The sequence below is a fragment of the Lonchura striata genome, chromosome 3 (assembly GCF_050655825.1).
Source record: "Lonchura striata isolate lonStrDom1 chromosome 3, ASM5065582v1, whole genome shotgun sequence".
NCBI classification, from domain to species: Eukaryota; Metazoa; Chordata; class Aves; order Passeriformes; family Estrildidae; genus Lonchura; species Lonchura striata.
Window position 1 is genome coordinate 15876371 of NC_140705.1, and position 18770 is coordinate 15895140.

At 38.6% G+C, this 18770-nt stretch overlaps 1 protein-coding gene across 10 annotated transcripts in view; it reads left to right on the forward strand.

Moving 5' to 3' along the window:
* Positions 1-18770, forward strand: part of MBOAT2 (membrane bound glycerophospholipid O-acyltransferase 2) — an 86589-nt gene that overhangs the window by 22722 nt on the left and 45097 nt on the right. The window lies entirely within an intron of this gene.

Genomic DNA, 18770 nt, shown 5'->3' on the forward strand with positions numbered 1-18770 from the left:
GGGGAAACTGAGATTTGATTACAGAGCTTATATCGCTTTGTCACCATATGAATTAGTCTGACATTGGATAAAGCTAAAAAACTCTTCTTTCAGTGGAAGAGGAAGAAAATGTAGGAGTCATTTGTTACTTTAAATTGTGGACAATGTGTGGATGCTGTGTAGGAAGCTCCAGGAGTCACCTCTAGTAGGTGATACAGGCAAGATTACAAAAGGTTGTTCCCTCCACTGCTGGAGTATCCCAGAAGTGGTTATGTCTGTACCTAAATAATGCACCAGGTACACCTAATTTTCTGCCAGTAAAATACCACTTAGAGCTTTCTGTTTGGCACTCTGAATAGAAAATAATGTGAATTACTCCTCTCCCCACCTAAGTGTTTGTCTTTAGGCTATGGATGTGTCTCATGGAGCCCAGGGGAGATAGAAGGTTAAGTACTGTACAGCAGAGTGCAGCTGGTACCAGCTGGCCTCAGGACTGGAGAATGTCAATGTTTTAGTGGGGGGTGTGTGTACAACTAATCATAGTACTTGTGTATACCTGCATAGCCCCAGGTTTGGGATTTACTTCTTGTACTGTAGAGGGACTCATTGGCTGGCAGTCCTATTTAGAGGTTTTCTGCATTGTTCAATGAGTATCTTAACCTTGGAGTCAAACTTCAAATACCTATATATGATGTAAATAAGGATTCAAGTGGATTTTGTATTGGAGAAAAGCACTTATGTTTTGTAGAAAGCATATTAATCTATTATCTAAATTTATTCACTGACCTAAGTTTCTTTTCCCTGCCCTGCTGGCTCTCCTGCAGATTTCTTGAGTGTATAGATAGGAAAAACATTACTGCTCTCCTTGCTGTTTTCTCTACCTGCTAACATAGCTCCTCAGGGTCTCCATTCTCTCTAAAAAATTGCTTAAACAAGTAAGAGACAACTAAAATTTTAAATGCTATCAGTTCAGTTGTTGTGCACTGGTTGTACAAGCTTCCTTACTGCAAGGAGAGGTTTTAGATAAATTTTTGCCTTCTCCAAAGCACTTTACCTTTCATGTCTGCTATTCTGTGGTTCTGTTTGTTTTCATGGATGTAGAGTTCTTTGTACTGTTCCTATGCCCATGTATGTGAGCTGTTTGAACATGCTAATGGAAAGAGATATTTGAACTTGAGTAAACAAACTTTGGTTTTAACTGTCTGGTATCTGTGAAGAGGCTTCCTGGTCATACCTTTCTTGGAATTTTGGAATGTTAGGCTTCAATAAGTTCCCTTATGCTCCAAGCTAGAGCCAGGACTGAGGGGAAGGCTCCCCTTTGCCTTCACTCCTTACTGTGGGGTTGGCAAACAATGGGAGACGTAGCAAAGGAGGTGTGGAGGAGATTTGATTGTTTTATCTAAAAAATCTCAGATTTGAGCCAAATCAGTATTGATCATCTGAGTAAACTAATGCCATTGGCATGAATATTGTGGCACATAATTTGTCAGTCAGGTGTTTAATAATTCTGAATGTCATGATTTTTCTGGTGCTTACCTAGAAATCAAACTTGTATTCTAAAGACTGTGAATGGAAACACTGACTAGTACCAGGCAGTGATTTTCTGTGTGCTGGAGATTTGGTGATTACAAAAATCACCATGTAAATGGATTGTAAATTATCTATCTTCAATTGCTTGAAAAATAAGCACTTGTTGAAGTTAACTGCTGTGAAGGAATTTCCTAGTAATCCTTGTGAATTTCTTCTAAAAGTATTTGCTCTAAGTAGCTTTTACAAGTTCATCCACTTTGATAACTCCCTGTAACACTCCAGACTGAGCCTGAGTATAACTCAATGCATGACTTCAAACAATGGATGTATAAGTTGAAAAATAACTTGATATATTATCTTTCCTAAAATATGAATGTTTAAATGTAAAGGCCTTTAATGAGCATGCATTTTGTAATGACAGGAATGGAGTGAAAAGAGAACTGCAACTTCCTTACCTGTAGTGCCTATCACTTTTTTGCTGTACTTGTAAATAAATATTGAATACACTTAATCTTGGGGGATGGGGTGCGGTGTGTGTGCCCCTGCGGAGGTATAGGGAGAAAGAAGGATAGGAATCATCTAGTATTTGCCAATTTGTAAAGGTTGGTACTTCAGTAGAGAGGCTGAAGAAGATAATTCATGGGCATTTTTAAACTGTTGTAGCCTTATCAGTTGGTTTGGTACAAAAAAAGACATATGCTGCCTTAATGCAACTAGGAAAAAATGTGACTATATGCCTATATTTCCAGAGAGAAAAGTCTAAATTAATCTTTTTCTTAAATCCCCACTGCCTTTTAAAAGTTTTATTTCATTTTATGCTTGATTGCTGATGTTACTCAAAAGAACAGAGTTCTCAGAAGAGCAGGGTTTTTAAATAGTGCCATTGACATATAAAACCTCTTTCATCATTCTTGCAAACTCAGGTAAGAAAAAAAATTTGGACTTCTGTTACGGGAAGTAGCTATACTTCATTGAGTATTGATGTTTACCTGAAGGAGAGGGTTCCCTTACTTCCTACACTGTGTGGTTTCTGTAAGCATGTGGAGGACAACCCTGTCTTAGAAGGAAGCAGTAGTGTAAAATTGCCTGGGTGTGTTAGAAATCTATTGGGATGGAGTAGCTTTTTGGCTTGCATATAGATTTTTTTTTTTTAAATCTTTGTGCTCAAAGTGAAGCTGAGCACAATCAGTCAATCAAAACAAGTTGATAAAGTTGTGTTTTGGGGCTCTGTATTTGGTAATCTCTGTGGCATCTATACAGACACTTCTTCAAGGCACATTACTCTGCCTGTCATGCTGCCAAGCAAGTTGACTGTTAGCAAATGAGCTCTGAGTCATGGTATCATTGCTGCATGGTTTATTACCTCAACAAACTATTGATGTCAAATAAATCAGGCTCCCTGCAAAATGAAGTGGCAGAATAAATTGTACCTAGAAGAGTTCAGTGAAAGCTGTGTTCTTCTTCAGCTCCTGGCAAAGACAGCCACTAATAAGAGTTGATTAAAAATTCTGGTTGCATGGCATTCACTGAATTGAGACCGTGGTGTTTGGGATAAAGAGATTATGTGCAAGAGTACCATGTATTACAGTAAATTTTCTTTTCTAAGAGCATAAATATCCATGCTTTTTTATTCTTTGGTGAAATTTCTTGCATTTGAGACAAATTTCATTTGATTAATTACAACAAGCTCAGCAAACAATAATTTCATTGTTCTTAATTAAACTGTTTGCTGTAAGTTAGGCAAGTCAGTTTTGCCTGCAGAACTGCAGGTGATGGTGTATGAAGTGTCTGAACTGGAGCTAAAAGATGATGACCCTTGATATCAATGTACTCCAAACCGTAAAAATTCTGTTTGTGGGGTTTTTTTTTTAAAAAAAAAAAAAAAAAGGGAGGGTAGATGTAAATAAAAAGCATTGGTATTTAAGAAATACAAACATCTTAATTTTAAAATCCAGTGTCTCAATTAAAGATGTTAAGTTTCATATAGCTTTTAAAGCTGATCAGTTTTGCAGATCAAAGGTCTTTACTGGAAGTTAAAGATAAGATCAAAGGATCATAGAATAGTTGTGGAGGGAAGTGTTACTGACTCCCACCCTGTCTGCTCAAAGCAGGATCAGCTAGAGCAGGTTGCTCTGTGAAACCCAAGTCTTTCTTAGTACTGTCATGATCCTGAATTGTTCCAGTTGTCATAAGTATGCTAGTCATTTCCTTTTGGTGTATTGCTTCAATGATCATTTTAACTTAAAATTTATTTGAGGTGACTTCATGCAGCTTAGTTTTCCTATCTGGTCTGAACTTGCACAAAAGCTTTTTATGCTTTAATTTTCCTTCACCCAATAATTGTCCAGATACTATTAACTTATATTGATCAGGCTCATTTCAACTTGAAGTGAAATAAACCAGCTGTACTTGAGACAGTTAATTCAATAGGAGGAGACCATGTTAGGCAACAAGTAGTAGTATGTCTGTCTTTCCTTTTTCTGTAAGATATCAATAATAAAAAGAGGGGTGAGGGCAAAACACATGAAATAAAGACTATGCCAAGAAAAAGTACAGAAGTCTATTGTAAATGCAGGTGAACTTGGTGGGAAGAAACGATGATGTCTGACTCCAGTTCAGAAGGCTGAATGATTTCTTTATTATAACTATACTATAATACATTAATATGCTATTTAAAGGAGATACCAAAACTACATACCTACTTTTTCTACCATATCTAACTCCCTCACAACTTGTGACCCTCTCACCAGAGTCCAGACACAGGTGGATTGGATTGGCCATCAGGCTCAAACAATCCTCACCAGAATCTAATCAAGCAGTTGCCCCAAGTAAACAATTCTCTAAACACATTCCACATGGGAAAAACAAGGAGCAGAAATAGAAATTGTTTTCTCTTTCTTTCCTCTGTGCTCCTCTATGAAAAATCCTGAAAGAGAGAAGAATGTGCCTGCCACAGAAGTCTTGTGTCTTTAAGTCAGTAGGAGCAGGTGGAAGCCAGGCTGAGTAACAAAGACATGTCCTAGGAGTATTTGACACTGTAAGTTGGTTTTACTTTAAATTAACTGTGAAGTTATGTTTGAAGACAAATATTCTTCCAGTTTTCAGCCAAGAAATTCCCTCTTCTTCTTGACAAAGATGATGAAGGATCTTGAGGAGAAGCTGTATGAGGAGTGGCTGAGGTTGCTTGGTCTGTTCAGCCTCGAGAAGAGGAGACTGAGGTTGAACCTCACTGCAGTTACAATTCCTCGTGAGAGGAAGGAGACACCGATCTCTTCTCTGTGGTGACCAGTGACAGGAGCCGAGAGAATGGCCTGAAGTTGTCAGGGAGGTTTAGGTTGGATATTAGGAAAAGGTTCTTCACTCGAGGGTGGTTGGGCACTGGAACAGGCTCCCCAGGGAAGTGGTCACAGCACCAGCCTGACAGAGCTCAAGAAGCATTTGGACAGTGCTCTCAGGCACATGGAGTGACTTGTGGGGATGGTGCTGTGCAGGGCCAGGAGTGAGACTGTGATCCTTGTGGGTCCCTTTCAACTCACCGTATTCTGTGATGCTATGAGAAGTTGATTCACTTGTACTTCCATCATTATGGACAAATTGGATTTCTTGCACATAGTCCTCCTGAAAGCAATTTCCTTATGTATTGGTTGGCATAATTTTTAATTGAGAAGCTTAGTGCTTTAGAACAGTAAATTTCAAGCTTTCTATTTAGAAGTTGCACTGAATTATTTTGGAAGAGAAATGGATAAATAAAAGATAGAAATCACAGTACAGTTCAAATTTATTGTACAATTTACACTACCTATCCTAAATTTGAACTTTCAGTGTTTTATTTTCTGGGAAATTTTAGGTATATGATACTTTAACAAGTTTGTTGTGTGTTTAACAGATTTGTTGTGTGTTTACATCTGGTAAGAAGATGCAAGTACCTTAGACAATGTAGCATGGAGTTAATCTTCAAAACTCGATAATACTGAAATAAAAAATACTTAGTATAGCCAAGTGCTAAGAAGTTCTTGCAGTCATTACTCATCACAGGCACAACAGCAACTGTGAAGTCAGTAGGCTTGCAAAAGTAAGCTCTGGGTGATTTGGTGTATGATTACTTAGAGTGAATAATCTGTTTTATTAATAGATCATACCACATGGAAATGCACAATGCATACAAGTAATGCACCATTTTAAACAAGAGTCATCTGGGTAGCTTTCTTTTTCTTGGTATCCTGCTCTTTCTTGGAGTGTATGCTTTTAATCCTGTATCCTGGAAGCTCTTTAATAAGTGTCAGACTTTCCAGCTCATTGAGGTTTCCTCTCTTGCTTCCCTCCACCATCATGTCCACTTGTAATATCATATTTCATATATGCTATGTCATAATCTGTGTGCCTAATCACTGTCTTCTGGCTTTGATATTGAGTGCTTCTTTTTAGTGGTAGGTGTTATTATTTCTGTAAAAAGCTTTTTGTCTTCAAATAATATTAATCTCTTGAGTGCTTTAAGGATATCTTGTGAGATGTAAATGAGATAGTATGCATACAGTAAAATTAAATAGTAAGATTTTACCATTTCCCTACATAAGGTGTACAGATGTCAGCTAAAACTTGGTAAATGTTTTATAACAAAAGAAAAACTTATAGAACTATCTTTCTTTTTTTTTCTTTTTCTACAAGATGGCAGGAGGTCTCATTGATCAGCAGTATCCACTTCTTTCCAGTTGTAATGAAACAAGAGTCCAGGCTCCCCTGGATCTCTTTCTCTGCATGACCATGGTGTTCTGAAAAGCTGACTGGTACATGCTGTAGGTACATTCTTCTGCAGAAAGAGGACATTCGTATAAACTTATTGTCCTGGTATGGTGTTCGTTTTTAGTTGTCCTGACTGCAGTGGGTCTGCTAAAGGTTTGCTTCAGAAATCTACATAAACAGTGTGATTGTGATTACTTAAGAGTTGTCCCCATAGTAAGTTCTTAGCATTTCATATGATAACATTAAAATTTGGTCTATGTGACTGTGATGAGATATATTCTATTACTGTACCTTAGGTATCTTTCCAGAATGGAGTGAGAGCCTTACTACCAAGCTTCTATCAGAGCTGCAGTCAGAAGCCAATGGCTTCATCAATCCTAGCTGCTGGAGAGCAGAATAACAGCTTTTGCTGTGTTTTAGATAAATGTCTGAAGTGTCAGTATCTGTGTCCAGATAGGATATCTTTACACTGAAATAGCTGAGGCTTTTGGATGTGAGAACAAAAATTGGTTCATGGGTAGCTTCTGAAAAGTGTTTACATCAAACCAACATCAGAATAAAGCTTTATTTTAAGTATGTGGCTTTAGGGGCTAGTTAGTTTCTCTGATGTTTTTTCCATACTTCTGTTTGAGCAATTAGTATATGTGACACAACCTGTATGAATAGAAGATGGGCCTAAATAAAGGAGCCTAAGACATATAGAAGCAGAATGTTTGGTTTGTTGTGCCAGCTATGTTTTGCTACTCATGTAACTACTCAGTTCATTTTTAAAAGATCCTGAAGAAGTATTCCCATTGCAGTGCAGAAGTGCAGTTACCTCAGGAATATTAAATGATTTCTGCTCTTAAACATAATCCTCTTATATATGAGAATTAAAATACAAGGTACAACATAAACTCAAGCACACAAGGATCAGATGCAGTCCCTCTTCAGTTCTTATGATAGAGGAAATCCTTTTGCTGGAAGTAATAAATCCCATATATTTTATCAATTAATAATAATGAAATTAGGTAAGTGATGCTTTCTGAAATTAGTACTATGGGCAATGGTAGAAGCCATGCCAGTGTTTGCTAACACATCAGTTCCTTAAAAGCATTACTACTTTGTGTTTATGAGCAGAATCAATGAAGAAATAAAATCTTAATCTTTTAAATCTTCTGCTGTAGATGTCAACTGATGTAAGAACATCCATTATTCAATATAATTCTTGTAAACTTATTCTTCAGGTCAGCACTGAGAGGCATTTGTTTAAAGTATATTATCAGGATGGTAATGACCTGCTGTGTGCTTGTTTTCATTGTGAAATGAAGCCATTATTTGTCCATAGTGTATTCGCCAGTGTTTCATAATCACATATTGGATTCTCTTTCCTTAGTCTCTCACGCTTGGAGTGAAAATATATGATCAGTCAGAAAATAATTTCTGTTTCTTAGTTGTGGTTTCTCTCCATCTTCTGCAAAAACACAGGGGCACTGTGACACTGTCCAGTTTGTTGTGGATACACTGCCTTGGTTTTCATGCCACAGGGCATGAACAGTGATGACATATGTTTAAAATGGCATTTGGTCAAGTTACTGAGCAGATGTCTGAGCAACCTGTTTTAGGTTACTTTCCTTTCTTCTCCTTGGCTGTGAAAATTCTTGCTCTGTTCTTGTCTACCTCTGTGTCTTAAGAACTGTAGTAGGTAGTGATTAACAGGTCTTTTAAACTGTGGATCATGATGCAGTTGAGAGAAGATGAAGTGGGAAAGAGGAGACCAAACAACCCAAACAGCATACCAGGTGCTTTAATTACACACTTTGTGTATTTATGGTTGTCCTGACCTCTTTTATTTGAGTAATCAGACATTGTTGTTGGGTAACTTCAGCAGACAGTCCTTGAACTATCAGTGTGCTCAGTTAATTCTCTGTTAAAGGGAGTCTTCTGCAAATGGAAATATTGATTTATTTTTTCAGAGAAGTTAGAATACCCTATCTCTGAGAGCCTGAGGGATTCCAGAATAGGACTCCTGCCAGATGGATGCTGGTTGGTGGATGCTTTAGATACCACGAGCCCTCAGGAGGCAGAGGGAGAAAATGGATGTTAGCCTCAGTTCAGCCAGACAGTTCTTGTTAAAGGCTCAGCAGTGAGCCTTCCTCTGCAGCAGCTGGTTGCTTAGTCTGCTCTGTCAGCATCTTATTTTCTAATGGCAAAATTCTGAGCTTGGGGTTCTGAGATTGACTCCTATGGGAGCAAGTCCTGGTTTTCTGATGTGCATTTTCTGAGATAATCTCTTATATTAATTGTAACAGCCTAAAAAGTCTACAGAATTTGAGATCAGTTGAAGTTGGAAGGAACCTCCAAGAGGTCACCCTCCTATTCAAGCAGGGCAACCTAGACCCAGTTGTCCAAAACTACATCCAGATGGCTTTTGAGTATCTCTAAGGAGGGAGAATTCTCAATGCCCTGGGGAACTTCTGCCAGTGTTTCCCACTGTTCTGAGAGCACCCTCTGTGTTTGAGTTTGTGCATATTGCTTCTGGGCACACTCCTGTCACTGGGCACCATGGAAAAGAGCCTGGCTTCATCGTCTATGTAGCCTCCCTTCAGGTATTTACACAAATAGGTGAATTCTTCCTGAGCCTTCTCCAGGCTAAACACTCCCAGCTCTCTCAGCCGTTCCATATAAGAAGAATGCTCCAGTCCCTTGTGTTAGAGGCCCTTTATTTGATTCTCTCTGGTATGTCCATCCCTCCCTTGTATTGGAAAACACAGCACTGGACTCAGCATTCCTTGTGGCCTCACCCAGTGCCCAATAGAGAAGATGGGTTGCCACCCTTGACCTGCTGGCAATGCTTTGCCTAATGCAGCCTGGAATGCCATTAGTCCTTGTGGTAAGAGCATGCAGCTGGCTGCTGTATGAAATAGGCTGTTTTCTAAGTACAAGGAACATTTCTTCTGTTCTGAGGGCTTTTTTTCTTTAAGAAAAGCTATTTAACTAAAGTCTACTAGCTTCAAAAAAATCTGAATTTGCTTTTGCAAAAGTGTTTCTAGCCATGTTATTTATTTGCCTGATTTCTTTATCTGAAGCTATAATAGCTTAATCTAGTTTGTTTGATTTTGCTTTTATCTTTTTAATTTTAAATCAATACCTGAATACATTGGCAGATTTCCAAAGATCAGGTCTCTGTTTTAGTATTAATGAGGTTAATGAGTTGTGGTTAGTGGTTCCATGTCCTAGTGGAGATCTGTGATGGGTGGTGTCCCTCAAAGATCTGTACTGGGATCAGTACTAAAGGATTGAGTGGACTCAGCAAGTTTTCCAATGACATCAAACTGTGGTGTAGCCAAACCACTGCAGGGAAGGGGTGCCATCCAGAGGGACCTGAACAAGCTTAAGATGTGGGCCTGTGCAGACTTCATGAGATTCAACAAGGACAAATACAAGGGGACAATGCAGCTGGGTTAGAGCAATCCCAAGCAAGTACAGGCTGGGTAGAGAGCGAATCAAGAGTAGCCTTGAAGTGGACTCAGGTGTAGTGTGATGAAATGCTCAGCATGGGCTGGCAATGTGCACTTTCAGCTCAAAAAGCCAATTGTACCCTGGGCTGCATCGCAAGAAGTGTGGCCAACAGGTCAAGGAGCCAGTTCTGCTCCTGTGGGACCCTACCTAGAGGGCTGTGTTCAGATCTGGGGTCTCCAACACAAGGACATCAGACTGTTGGAGCTAGTCCATGAAAATGATCATAAGGCTGGAGGACATCTCCTGTGAAGACAGGCTGGGAGAGATGAAGTTCTTCAGCCTGGAGAAGGGAAGGCTTCAGAAAGACGTCAGGGCACCTTCCAGTCCCTAAAGGTGGCCAGGATAGGAACTGTTTAGAAGGGCATATAATGACAGGGCAAGAATGAATGGCTTTAAACTGAAAAAGAAGTTTAGATTAGATATAAGAAATACTTCCCTGTAAGGGTGATGAGGTGCTGGAACCAGAGCAGTTGCTTAGAGAAGTTGTCGATGCTTCATCCCCAAAAGTGTTCAAGCCCAGGCTGGGTGGAGCCCTGAGCAGCCTGGTCTAGTGAGGTGCCCATGGGCAGAGGGGTAGGAACTAGATAATCCAAGGCATTCTGTGCTTCTATGAATTGTTCTTCCACAGTTCTTCCCTTTTTGGTTCCTTTTGATTCCTAAAAATGGAAGAACATGATGGGCTGTATGTGATTGGTTTAATCTTATTTTTTTCCATCCCTTAATGAATAGAAGCTAATGCTGTGCCTGTGCATTTGAAAATGACTGACTGGTTCAATCAGCATGGGCATAAATTTGACTTTTTTAAAGTTAATTTTCTTTGCATGTCATGAAAATTGTAAGCTGAGTGAAGAGAAAGCATTCTAAATCTGTAATGTTTTCCAAGCCTTTGCCCATCTCTTGTGGACTTGATGTATCCTGCAGACAAAATTTGCCATTATTTTATACACTCAGGATTCCCTTTTGGTAGCTGGACCTTGCATTTCCATTCTGAGTAATGCTTGCATTCTTGTGAACTGCTGTTTTCCTTCTGCCTGCCTCTCTTGCCTCTATGGAGAAACTGTGTGGTGCCATGACCTTTTGTGTGTGAATTGCCATACCTTTCTGTGCTTTTCAGTTTGAAGGGTGTGCTTTTTTTTTTTTAATTTGAACTGCTGATATTAATCTGGCTGGTTTGTACTGCATGCTCCTGTGTTTTTCTGTGTCTGCTCAAGTCTGGGCAGAGGATAGCCTTTTCAGCTTCAGACAAGAAAGAATTTTCTGTATGTCTCTTCCAGGATTTCATGTTGGCTGATATTAATTAGAGAGCCTGCTACTTCCGAATTATTTTAATGCTCCTGTTCTTTTCCAAGGGATTAACTGCTCTCTCAAATACAGGATGCTGTCACAGCATCCATCAGAATCTCATTTCCTTTTAAAAGATCATTTTGAGATAATCTTTTTTGTAGGGTATCTTGATTGTGAAAAAACAAGGACAAACAACCAAAAACAAACCAAAACCAAAAACCCCCACCAAAAAGCCTCACCCTAGAACTAAGCCCCAAACAAACGACAACAAAATGCAAATCCTGGGCATTTATTTTTCTTTTATAGTCTGACATAGTTCAGTATTCCAAATTCTAAGAAGAGGGAAGGACAGCATGAAAACCAAGTTGGGAACAGGACCTCTGACTTAGTTTACATAGGAACTTTGGTAGTTGTTACTACTTTCCACCAATATAGTTGTGAAGTTTTGTTGTGTTTTTTTTTTTTTTTACATCTTTGCATCCTGCTTTCTGACTAAATCTTGGGGGAAGGGATGATTTAATTTCTCAAAGAGAACTAGTAGCTTTACCCTTTAACCATCATAGACTGTTTTGGAGATTATTTGGCTGCAGTAATGAAAGATGCTGTATTATTAATAAAATGTCAATCTGTTGCTGTTTGAACTAGATAAATACAATGAAATGTGATTTCCAGAGATTGCATAAGTAGAGCTCCAAATCCATAAGAAGCATTTCTAGATAGGAAGAGAACATTTCTGTTCCACTGGAACACAAAGCTGTCCAAAATACAGAGTGCAGAAAGTCTATTGACCAACCACTAATGTGAAAGTCATCATTTAAATGAAACAAGTATAAACCTTCCTTTTAGACAAGCTTAGACTTCTAGAAAGAGATAGATTGATTCTTCAGGATCTGTTGGTATGAAAATGTTAATTGAAAATGGAAGGCTTATTTTCTGAACTGGAGACTATCAAAAGTATTTTCAAGTTAATATGGGGAGATTGTTTGTATTTTTGGTTTTGTTTTTTTTGCCTTAAAAGCAAACAAAGTTTCAGTATTTAAGTGTTTTACTATGGTTTTGATTTTTATACCCTTTGGTAAAGTAGGTAGACTATGAAGAAACCAGCAGAAATTAAGAGTAGATTAGAAACAGTGTTCCACTTCTTTCTACAGTGTCTTCTCTGAGTTGCTGGAAAGGACAAAACAATAAGAATTTTGTCATCAGATTAGCACTTCTGGAAGTGCCTTTCTGAAGGAAGAAGCCTTCATCTATTTTCATGCTTGCCTGTCTTCCTGTTTCATACTTGTGCTCATCAGGGCATGTCTTGTGAGAATCAATGTGTGGGTGCAGTTCTGCTGCAGAGTCCAAGATCTCTGCCTGAGAAGGATGGACACAGATTCTCAAGGAATGTAATTCAGGTTCTTAATTCACATCTCTTCACCTGTCCTCGAGGTATATATATGCACAATTGGGTTTTTAAACAAAAATTTTAGCAATAGCTTGTATTACAGTGGATTACTTTGGCCATGAGCTTTGCACCCCCATCTGGGATGGTGCTGAATCAAATTAGAGTTCTGTTACTAGGTTTGCTTCTTGCTTATTTTTTCCCCTTTTATGGAAGTTAAGAAATCCATTATTCTAAGCATAGTCTTTGGGTTTCTGCATTTCTTCAGAGGTTCTGTCTTATTTCTTGCAGTCCATGCTTTCCCAAAGGAATTAATAAGAAGTGCTACATCTGGCTTTTCAAGGAGACAAGCATGTAGGGTAAAGGCAATACATATAGAAAGGAAAAAGTTCCAGTGAGAATGTCAGCTCAGTTCAATTTTTTACACTGTTTTTTTTTTTTGTCTGTTTGTTTTAGCAACCTGTAAATTAGAAGATAGAAAAAGATGTAGGTTACCTCTCTTTTAGCAAGCAAAGGTTTCAGAATTTACTGGTGCTAAAGGCTCATCCTCACTTGAAAATATTTGTTTGCATTGATCAGGAGATAAGAGATGTAGGCTGCCCGCCCTCACAGCATAGCTGAACTCCTAATCAAAGTTTAACATATGGAATGTGTTCAAAACCAAGTACATGACTATAATGTGAAATCTTTTCAGCAAATGTAACCTTGGTTTGACAAGATTGGAAGCATTTAAAAGAAATTTGAGTAATACTGGAATGGTATGACACAAAACCAACTCCTGTGGGTGTGTCTTGTTCCTGTACTTGAGTTTGTCTTGCCAGATCATCAGTATCTTGAATGGCTCCCACAGCTGCTTTTCCTGCCTATTGCATCTGATCTCTTAACAGACTTTAAATTATAAATATTTTAAATACAGATGTCTGTTAATTTATACACTGGAATTTTTTTAAGGCATATTTCTCTCATTTTGAAAAATATTTCTTTGGTAAGCTAAATCCAAAATACAGTTCTGGAAATGGAGGCTGAAAGGGATTTGAGGGTTTATCTGGACTTCTGATCAAAGTCAGTTTGAAATATTTAAAAATAATACTAAAATTCTACAAGGTTTTTGGTCTTCTTTGGCAATCTGTACAGGTGCTTAACTATGCTTGTGGTTAGGTTGCCCTAAAAATTAGCCGAAGTTTAGCCTAAATCATCTGTAGTTTGAGGACCTGTCTTCTGTATAGGAAGGTGTAGTGCCCTTGTGTTTTCAGGAATCTTCTATTTATATTGTCTTCTTTGAGTCCAGTAAAGCTTGAACAAATCTACTTAAATTTCTCCTTAGATTGTGTTTTTAAGGCCTCTTTCCTTTTTTTGTGTAGCTGCTTTTGGAATTCTTCCAGTTGTTCTATGTCATTTGGAGATGTGCTTCTCAAAACAGGTTGAGGTATTTGTAATGCTAAGCAGAGTGGAAGGCTAATTCTGTCTGTTTAGCAATGCTGTTACTTTGCATGGATCCTTTCCTGCTCTAATGCTGCCTAATAGTTGGTTTCCATTACAGATTTTTATGGTTGATTATTTATCAAGCAAAATTGTGCTTTGCATGTAACTTAATTCAGCTCTATTTGAGGCTTTTAAACATTTTAAAATTTTTCTTTCTTTTCCCCAAGATTTTCTGATCAATGAAGTGCTTGCAATTTTTATAATGTAATGTCTACTTGAAGATTTAATTAACGTACTTACTGTTACCAAACTATTTAAATGTTTCCTGTTGTTTTCACAGGTTTGATTAGTGGAGTGATATCTGATGGATCCTTATAATTTGATGGTATTTCATCAATTTTTTTTTGTACAATGTGGATTTGGGTTGGTACTCTCCAGCAGCCCAAATGCTGTGATTAAGACAGGCTGACTGGCTGTAGGCATAACTTTAACCATAGCCAGCAACTAAGTACCATGCTAATGAACTGATAAGGAGGGAGACAAAGAAATAAAATTGCAGAGAAACAAGTAATGCACAGTACAATTGCACATCATCACCCACTGACTGATGCCCAGCTTGTCCCTTAACAGTGATTGGTTCCTGGAGCCAGTTCCCCCCAGTTTCTATCCTGAGCATGATGCCCTATGGTGTGGGATATCCCTTTGACTAGTTTGTCACTTGCCCAGGTCATGTTCTCTCCCAGCCTCTTGTGCACCTCCTTCTGGCAGAGCATGAGACACTGCAAAGTCCTGGACTTGGAGTAAGCACTGCTCAGCAACAGCTGAAACTTCAGTGTGTTATCAGCATTATTCTCATTAAATCCAAAGCACAGCACTGTCCTAGCTGCTAGGAAGCAAATTAAGTTTGTCCCACTGTTCCTCACCCTGGCTGTGCTAAGGATAGGTTTGATCATGGATGGCAGTCATGCTCATGTGACAGGCCACATCTGTTAGTTGCACTCATATAATCAAGTCATACTTGCTCTGGACAAGCTTTTGATTCAGTTGTGTTGCAGTGTTTACCTTCTAGGTGTTTATAAGTATATACTGTATAAAAAGCCAACAAAACCCTTTATAGTATTTGATTTCAAGTTCAAGGGTCTATGATTTTTTAAAATTTCCTTTCTGCTTTTAAAGACAATGTTTTAAAGAAATGTAGCCTTTTTTTTTCCCGTTTCAAAGAAATCTTACCCATGCAATTTTTTTCTCAGTGGATAATTATTAAATATGACTAAGCACCATTGAGCTTGATATCTTAGGGATTTTACTTATATTTTGATTTGTCAGTTCCTATTCTCAAGATTGTTTCTGAACCTTTTCTTCCATTTACTTTCTGAAATTGTCCATACTGCCTTTATGAGTTACAGGCTATTTGATTTGTGGTTTTGAATGCATTGAGAATATTAAAGATGTCTCAAAAGCAGCTTCTTGTGAATTGCACTTGAGGTTTAAGTATTTGTTAGAGACAAGGGTCAATTGTCACCTTCTGTTAGGAAACTAGTAGAAATAGTCTGTTTCTGGGTGAAAGTGTAGTAACTGCACAACTCAATTCTGGTTATTAATGATCTGAACAAGACACTAAGAACCATAGAATCTCAAAATGATTGAGGTTAGAAGGAACTTGTGTAAAGCACCTGGTCCAATGCCATTGCTCAAGCCAGGCCACCCTGAGCATAGTGCCCTGGTCCATGCCCACATGGCTTTTGAGTATCTCAAGGCTGGGAAGACACTGCAAGCTTTCTGGACAACCTGAGCCAGGGGTCAGTCCCTCTTCAGTAAGAGAAAGTTTTCTGCTGTTGATACAGCATCTTGTGTGTTTCAGTTTGTGTCCATTGCCTCTGGTCCTGTCACTTAGAGCAACTGTGAAGAGCCTGGCTGCATCCTCTTTATAATCTCCCTTTAGGAATTTGCAGACATTGGTGAGGAATCCCTGAGCCTTCTGATCTCCAGGCTGAACAGTCCCAGCTCTCTCAGCCTTTCCTCAGAGGAGAGAAAGTCCAGTGCCTTCATTATCCTTGTGGCCTTTGGGGCTCTCTCCATATGTCCATGTTTCCCTCTTGCTGAGGAGGCCAGAGCTGCACCTGCCACTCCAGGTGTGGCCTTGTTGTGCAGCGCTCTGTAGTATGTGTCACCTCCCCTGAATTACTGGAACACTTTCTAGGGTTTGGCTGAATGAGGCAGGTAATAGTGTTTTGAAGAATTTCAGAACAGGAAAGAATAAATGGACAAAAAAAGACAGCCTTGGTTCAACACTGAAAAAGCCAACAGTACATACTTCAGTGGAGGCTGACTGTGCGCAACATGGTGGCTTGAAATCAGGAATGGGATATGTATGTCATGGACGACCTTCAAGAGAAGCTTTGTAAAACAAACTATGTGAAGTGGAGAATAATGGAGAGGACATAGTGTTGTTGTTACATGGATAGGGGATGTGATATAATTCTGAGCCCAGTGTCAAGGACTTTATCAAATAGAGTACTGCACATTTATTGTGGATTTGGAGAAGATAAATTAACAAAAAAACAACAGGTGTGGAGAATTCAGATGATGCATTGTGGACATCTGAGTTTGCTATCTTGAAGAGGAGTTAATTAAAAGAGACACAACATTGTAACTTGTGTAAAGCTGTTTGTCTGCACAGGAGAAACTGCATTTCCCTTGTACCACAGTGGAGAGGAGACTGGGAAGAGATCTGGGGAGAAAACCTGGATTTCATCTTCCTATTGCTGAGAAAAGCAGGAGTTATGATTGTTCTGTTCAATAGGACTACTCATTTCTAAAAATAAGTATTTTTGTTCATGGTAGTATCTTGCCCTAAGCATGTTCCTACTTTTAATGATATACCTAGTTCTAGCTATGAATGGAGATACATATGAACATTGTAGAAAAGTCAGCTTATTAATTTTTCCCTCAGGAAGAATGTAAATCCAAATTGCTTTTAAAATTCCCCTTTCACAAGGGGCAGGCATTTCCTTCTCAGTTCCTAGTGGAAATAAAGGTTTTAATTTTCTCAGATGTTGCTGGGGCTAAGACTAGAAAAATGCCAAGAAGAGCTCCAGTAGCCTTACTAAAGAGAAAGTATTCTGGAAGATTTGTAAATGCCAGGTGTCGGAATCTAAAATGGTTTCTTACTGTAAAGAGCAAAGATAAATTCTTCTGGAGATAGACTTTTAAAGGGAGATTTTTTAGTTCAGCTTAGCTTCTGATGTAGCACAGACACAATATTTCCACAGTTAAACCAGTAAGTTGTTTAATTAAATGTATTTCAAAATCAAGATTGGATGCATGCTTTTGTGTAAGATTCCAAGAGTCAGAAAATGTTTGGCATTAAATTGGATTCTGGTAATCACTTTTATTGATTCTAATCTGATTGTTTTTGAGCTGTATTCCTGGCATTATTTCTTGTTATGCCTGCCTGGTTTTTGCCTTTTTACTAAGTGTCCTAATGGAACTCTGATTCTTTCACTATGAAAGTAACATTTGTCTTCTAATCAGGTATTTTCCAGTCTGAACTACTGTGCTATGTGGCTCTCACAACTACTTCTGATGTATCTGTTCTGACAAGGATTCTGTGCTAAGCAAGCCATGGCTTTGATCCTGTATGTAAAACCTAAAAATTGTTTAAGAAGTATCAAAATCAATAGCAGTGAACAAAAGGCATCATGCCTAGTTTCTTCTTTTGAAGACAAGGATAGGTGGAGGTAGAAACTATTTCTTCCTGTGAGAGCTTGCTTAGGCGTTAAGGGACTGAGTGTGACAGGAGGAGAGTTGCAGAGGAAGCTGCAGATGCCCAGGGCTCACTGAGGGGCTGCAGGGCTGTGGTGGGGAGCTGGGAACAGGCAGCCAGTTCTCAGAGGGGACAAGGAGAGCTTCTGAGGGATTGGGGTAGTTGAGCAGAGTCTGCCACTGTTCAGAAATACTCGACTTGGCTGGAAGTATGAGTCTGTCTGCCAAGGACACAATGAACAAAGGAGGGATGTGCTTTGTGTTCTGGCTGCCCTACTTGCTCTCAAATTTTTCTGTTAGGAATTTAAACTTCTAGTTCTTGTTCTAGTAAAGTGTATGTTGTTTTGTTTTATTGTGTATCATATTCTTCCTTTTCGTGTCTGTTCTCTCCCCACCCCCCAAAAACAAAATTGAAAACAATTCTCAAAAACTGCACGAAGAGGAGAGGGGTGTGAGAATCCAGTCACATAATTTTAAAACCGTGGCTAACACGGGGTGCTTTGCATAAGTCCTGTCCTTTGACTAAGCATTTGGGTCATTCACACGTGGAGGCTTTCTTACTGAAGTTTTCCCACAACAAATTGTAGTGGCTGATGGAGCTTATGTTTATTAAAGTAAATTTTGCTTTTTATACCTTTCTTCTCAGATGCTCCCCTGTCATTTTCCAGTTATTTGTTTCATATTATCTTTACAAATTCTTGGTTTCTTTGATAAAAATGCTCATTTTTTTCTACAGTCTCTGCCACCTGTACTGGAAGTTGAGATGACACATTTGCTCTTATAGTTACAGGCCTCTGCAACTTAAAAATGTGTACTTGGAGTAAATGGTTTTGTAGCTGGAGTGGTAAGAGAAATCTGACTTAACTGTGATGCTTACAGTGTAATAGAATCTTCTATTTAAATTAGCATTTTAGGAATTGCAAGTTTGTGTAGGAGGTATGTGTTCCTACTATTAAGTTAAAATACTGGGATTTTAGAGTGAGAGGCTTTTAGTACAATTCCATAAATGCAGAAATATTTTATAACTTGCTGCATGGAGATATATAGGTACTGTACAGATGAGACTGTGCAAAAGTATAATTATTACATTTATCCCATGTGGCTCCATCTCAATTGTGCTCCAGTATTCATTGCTGCAGTGTAATTTCTTGCAGAAGGGTTTGCT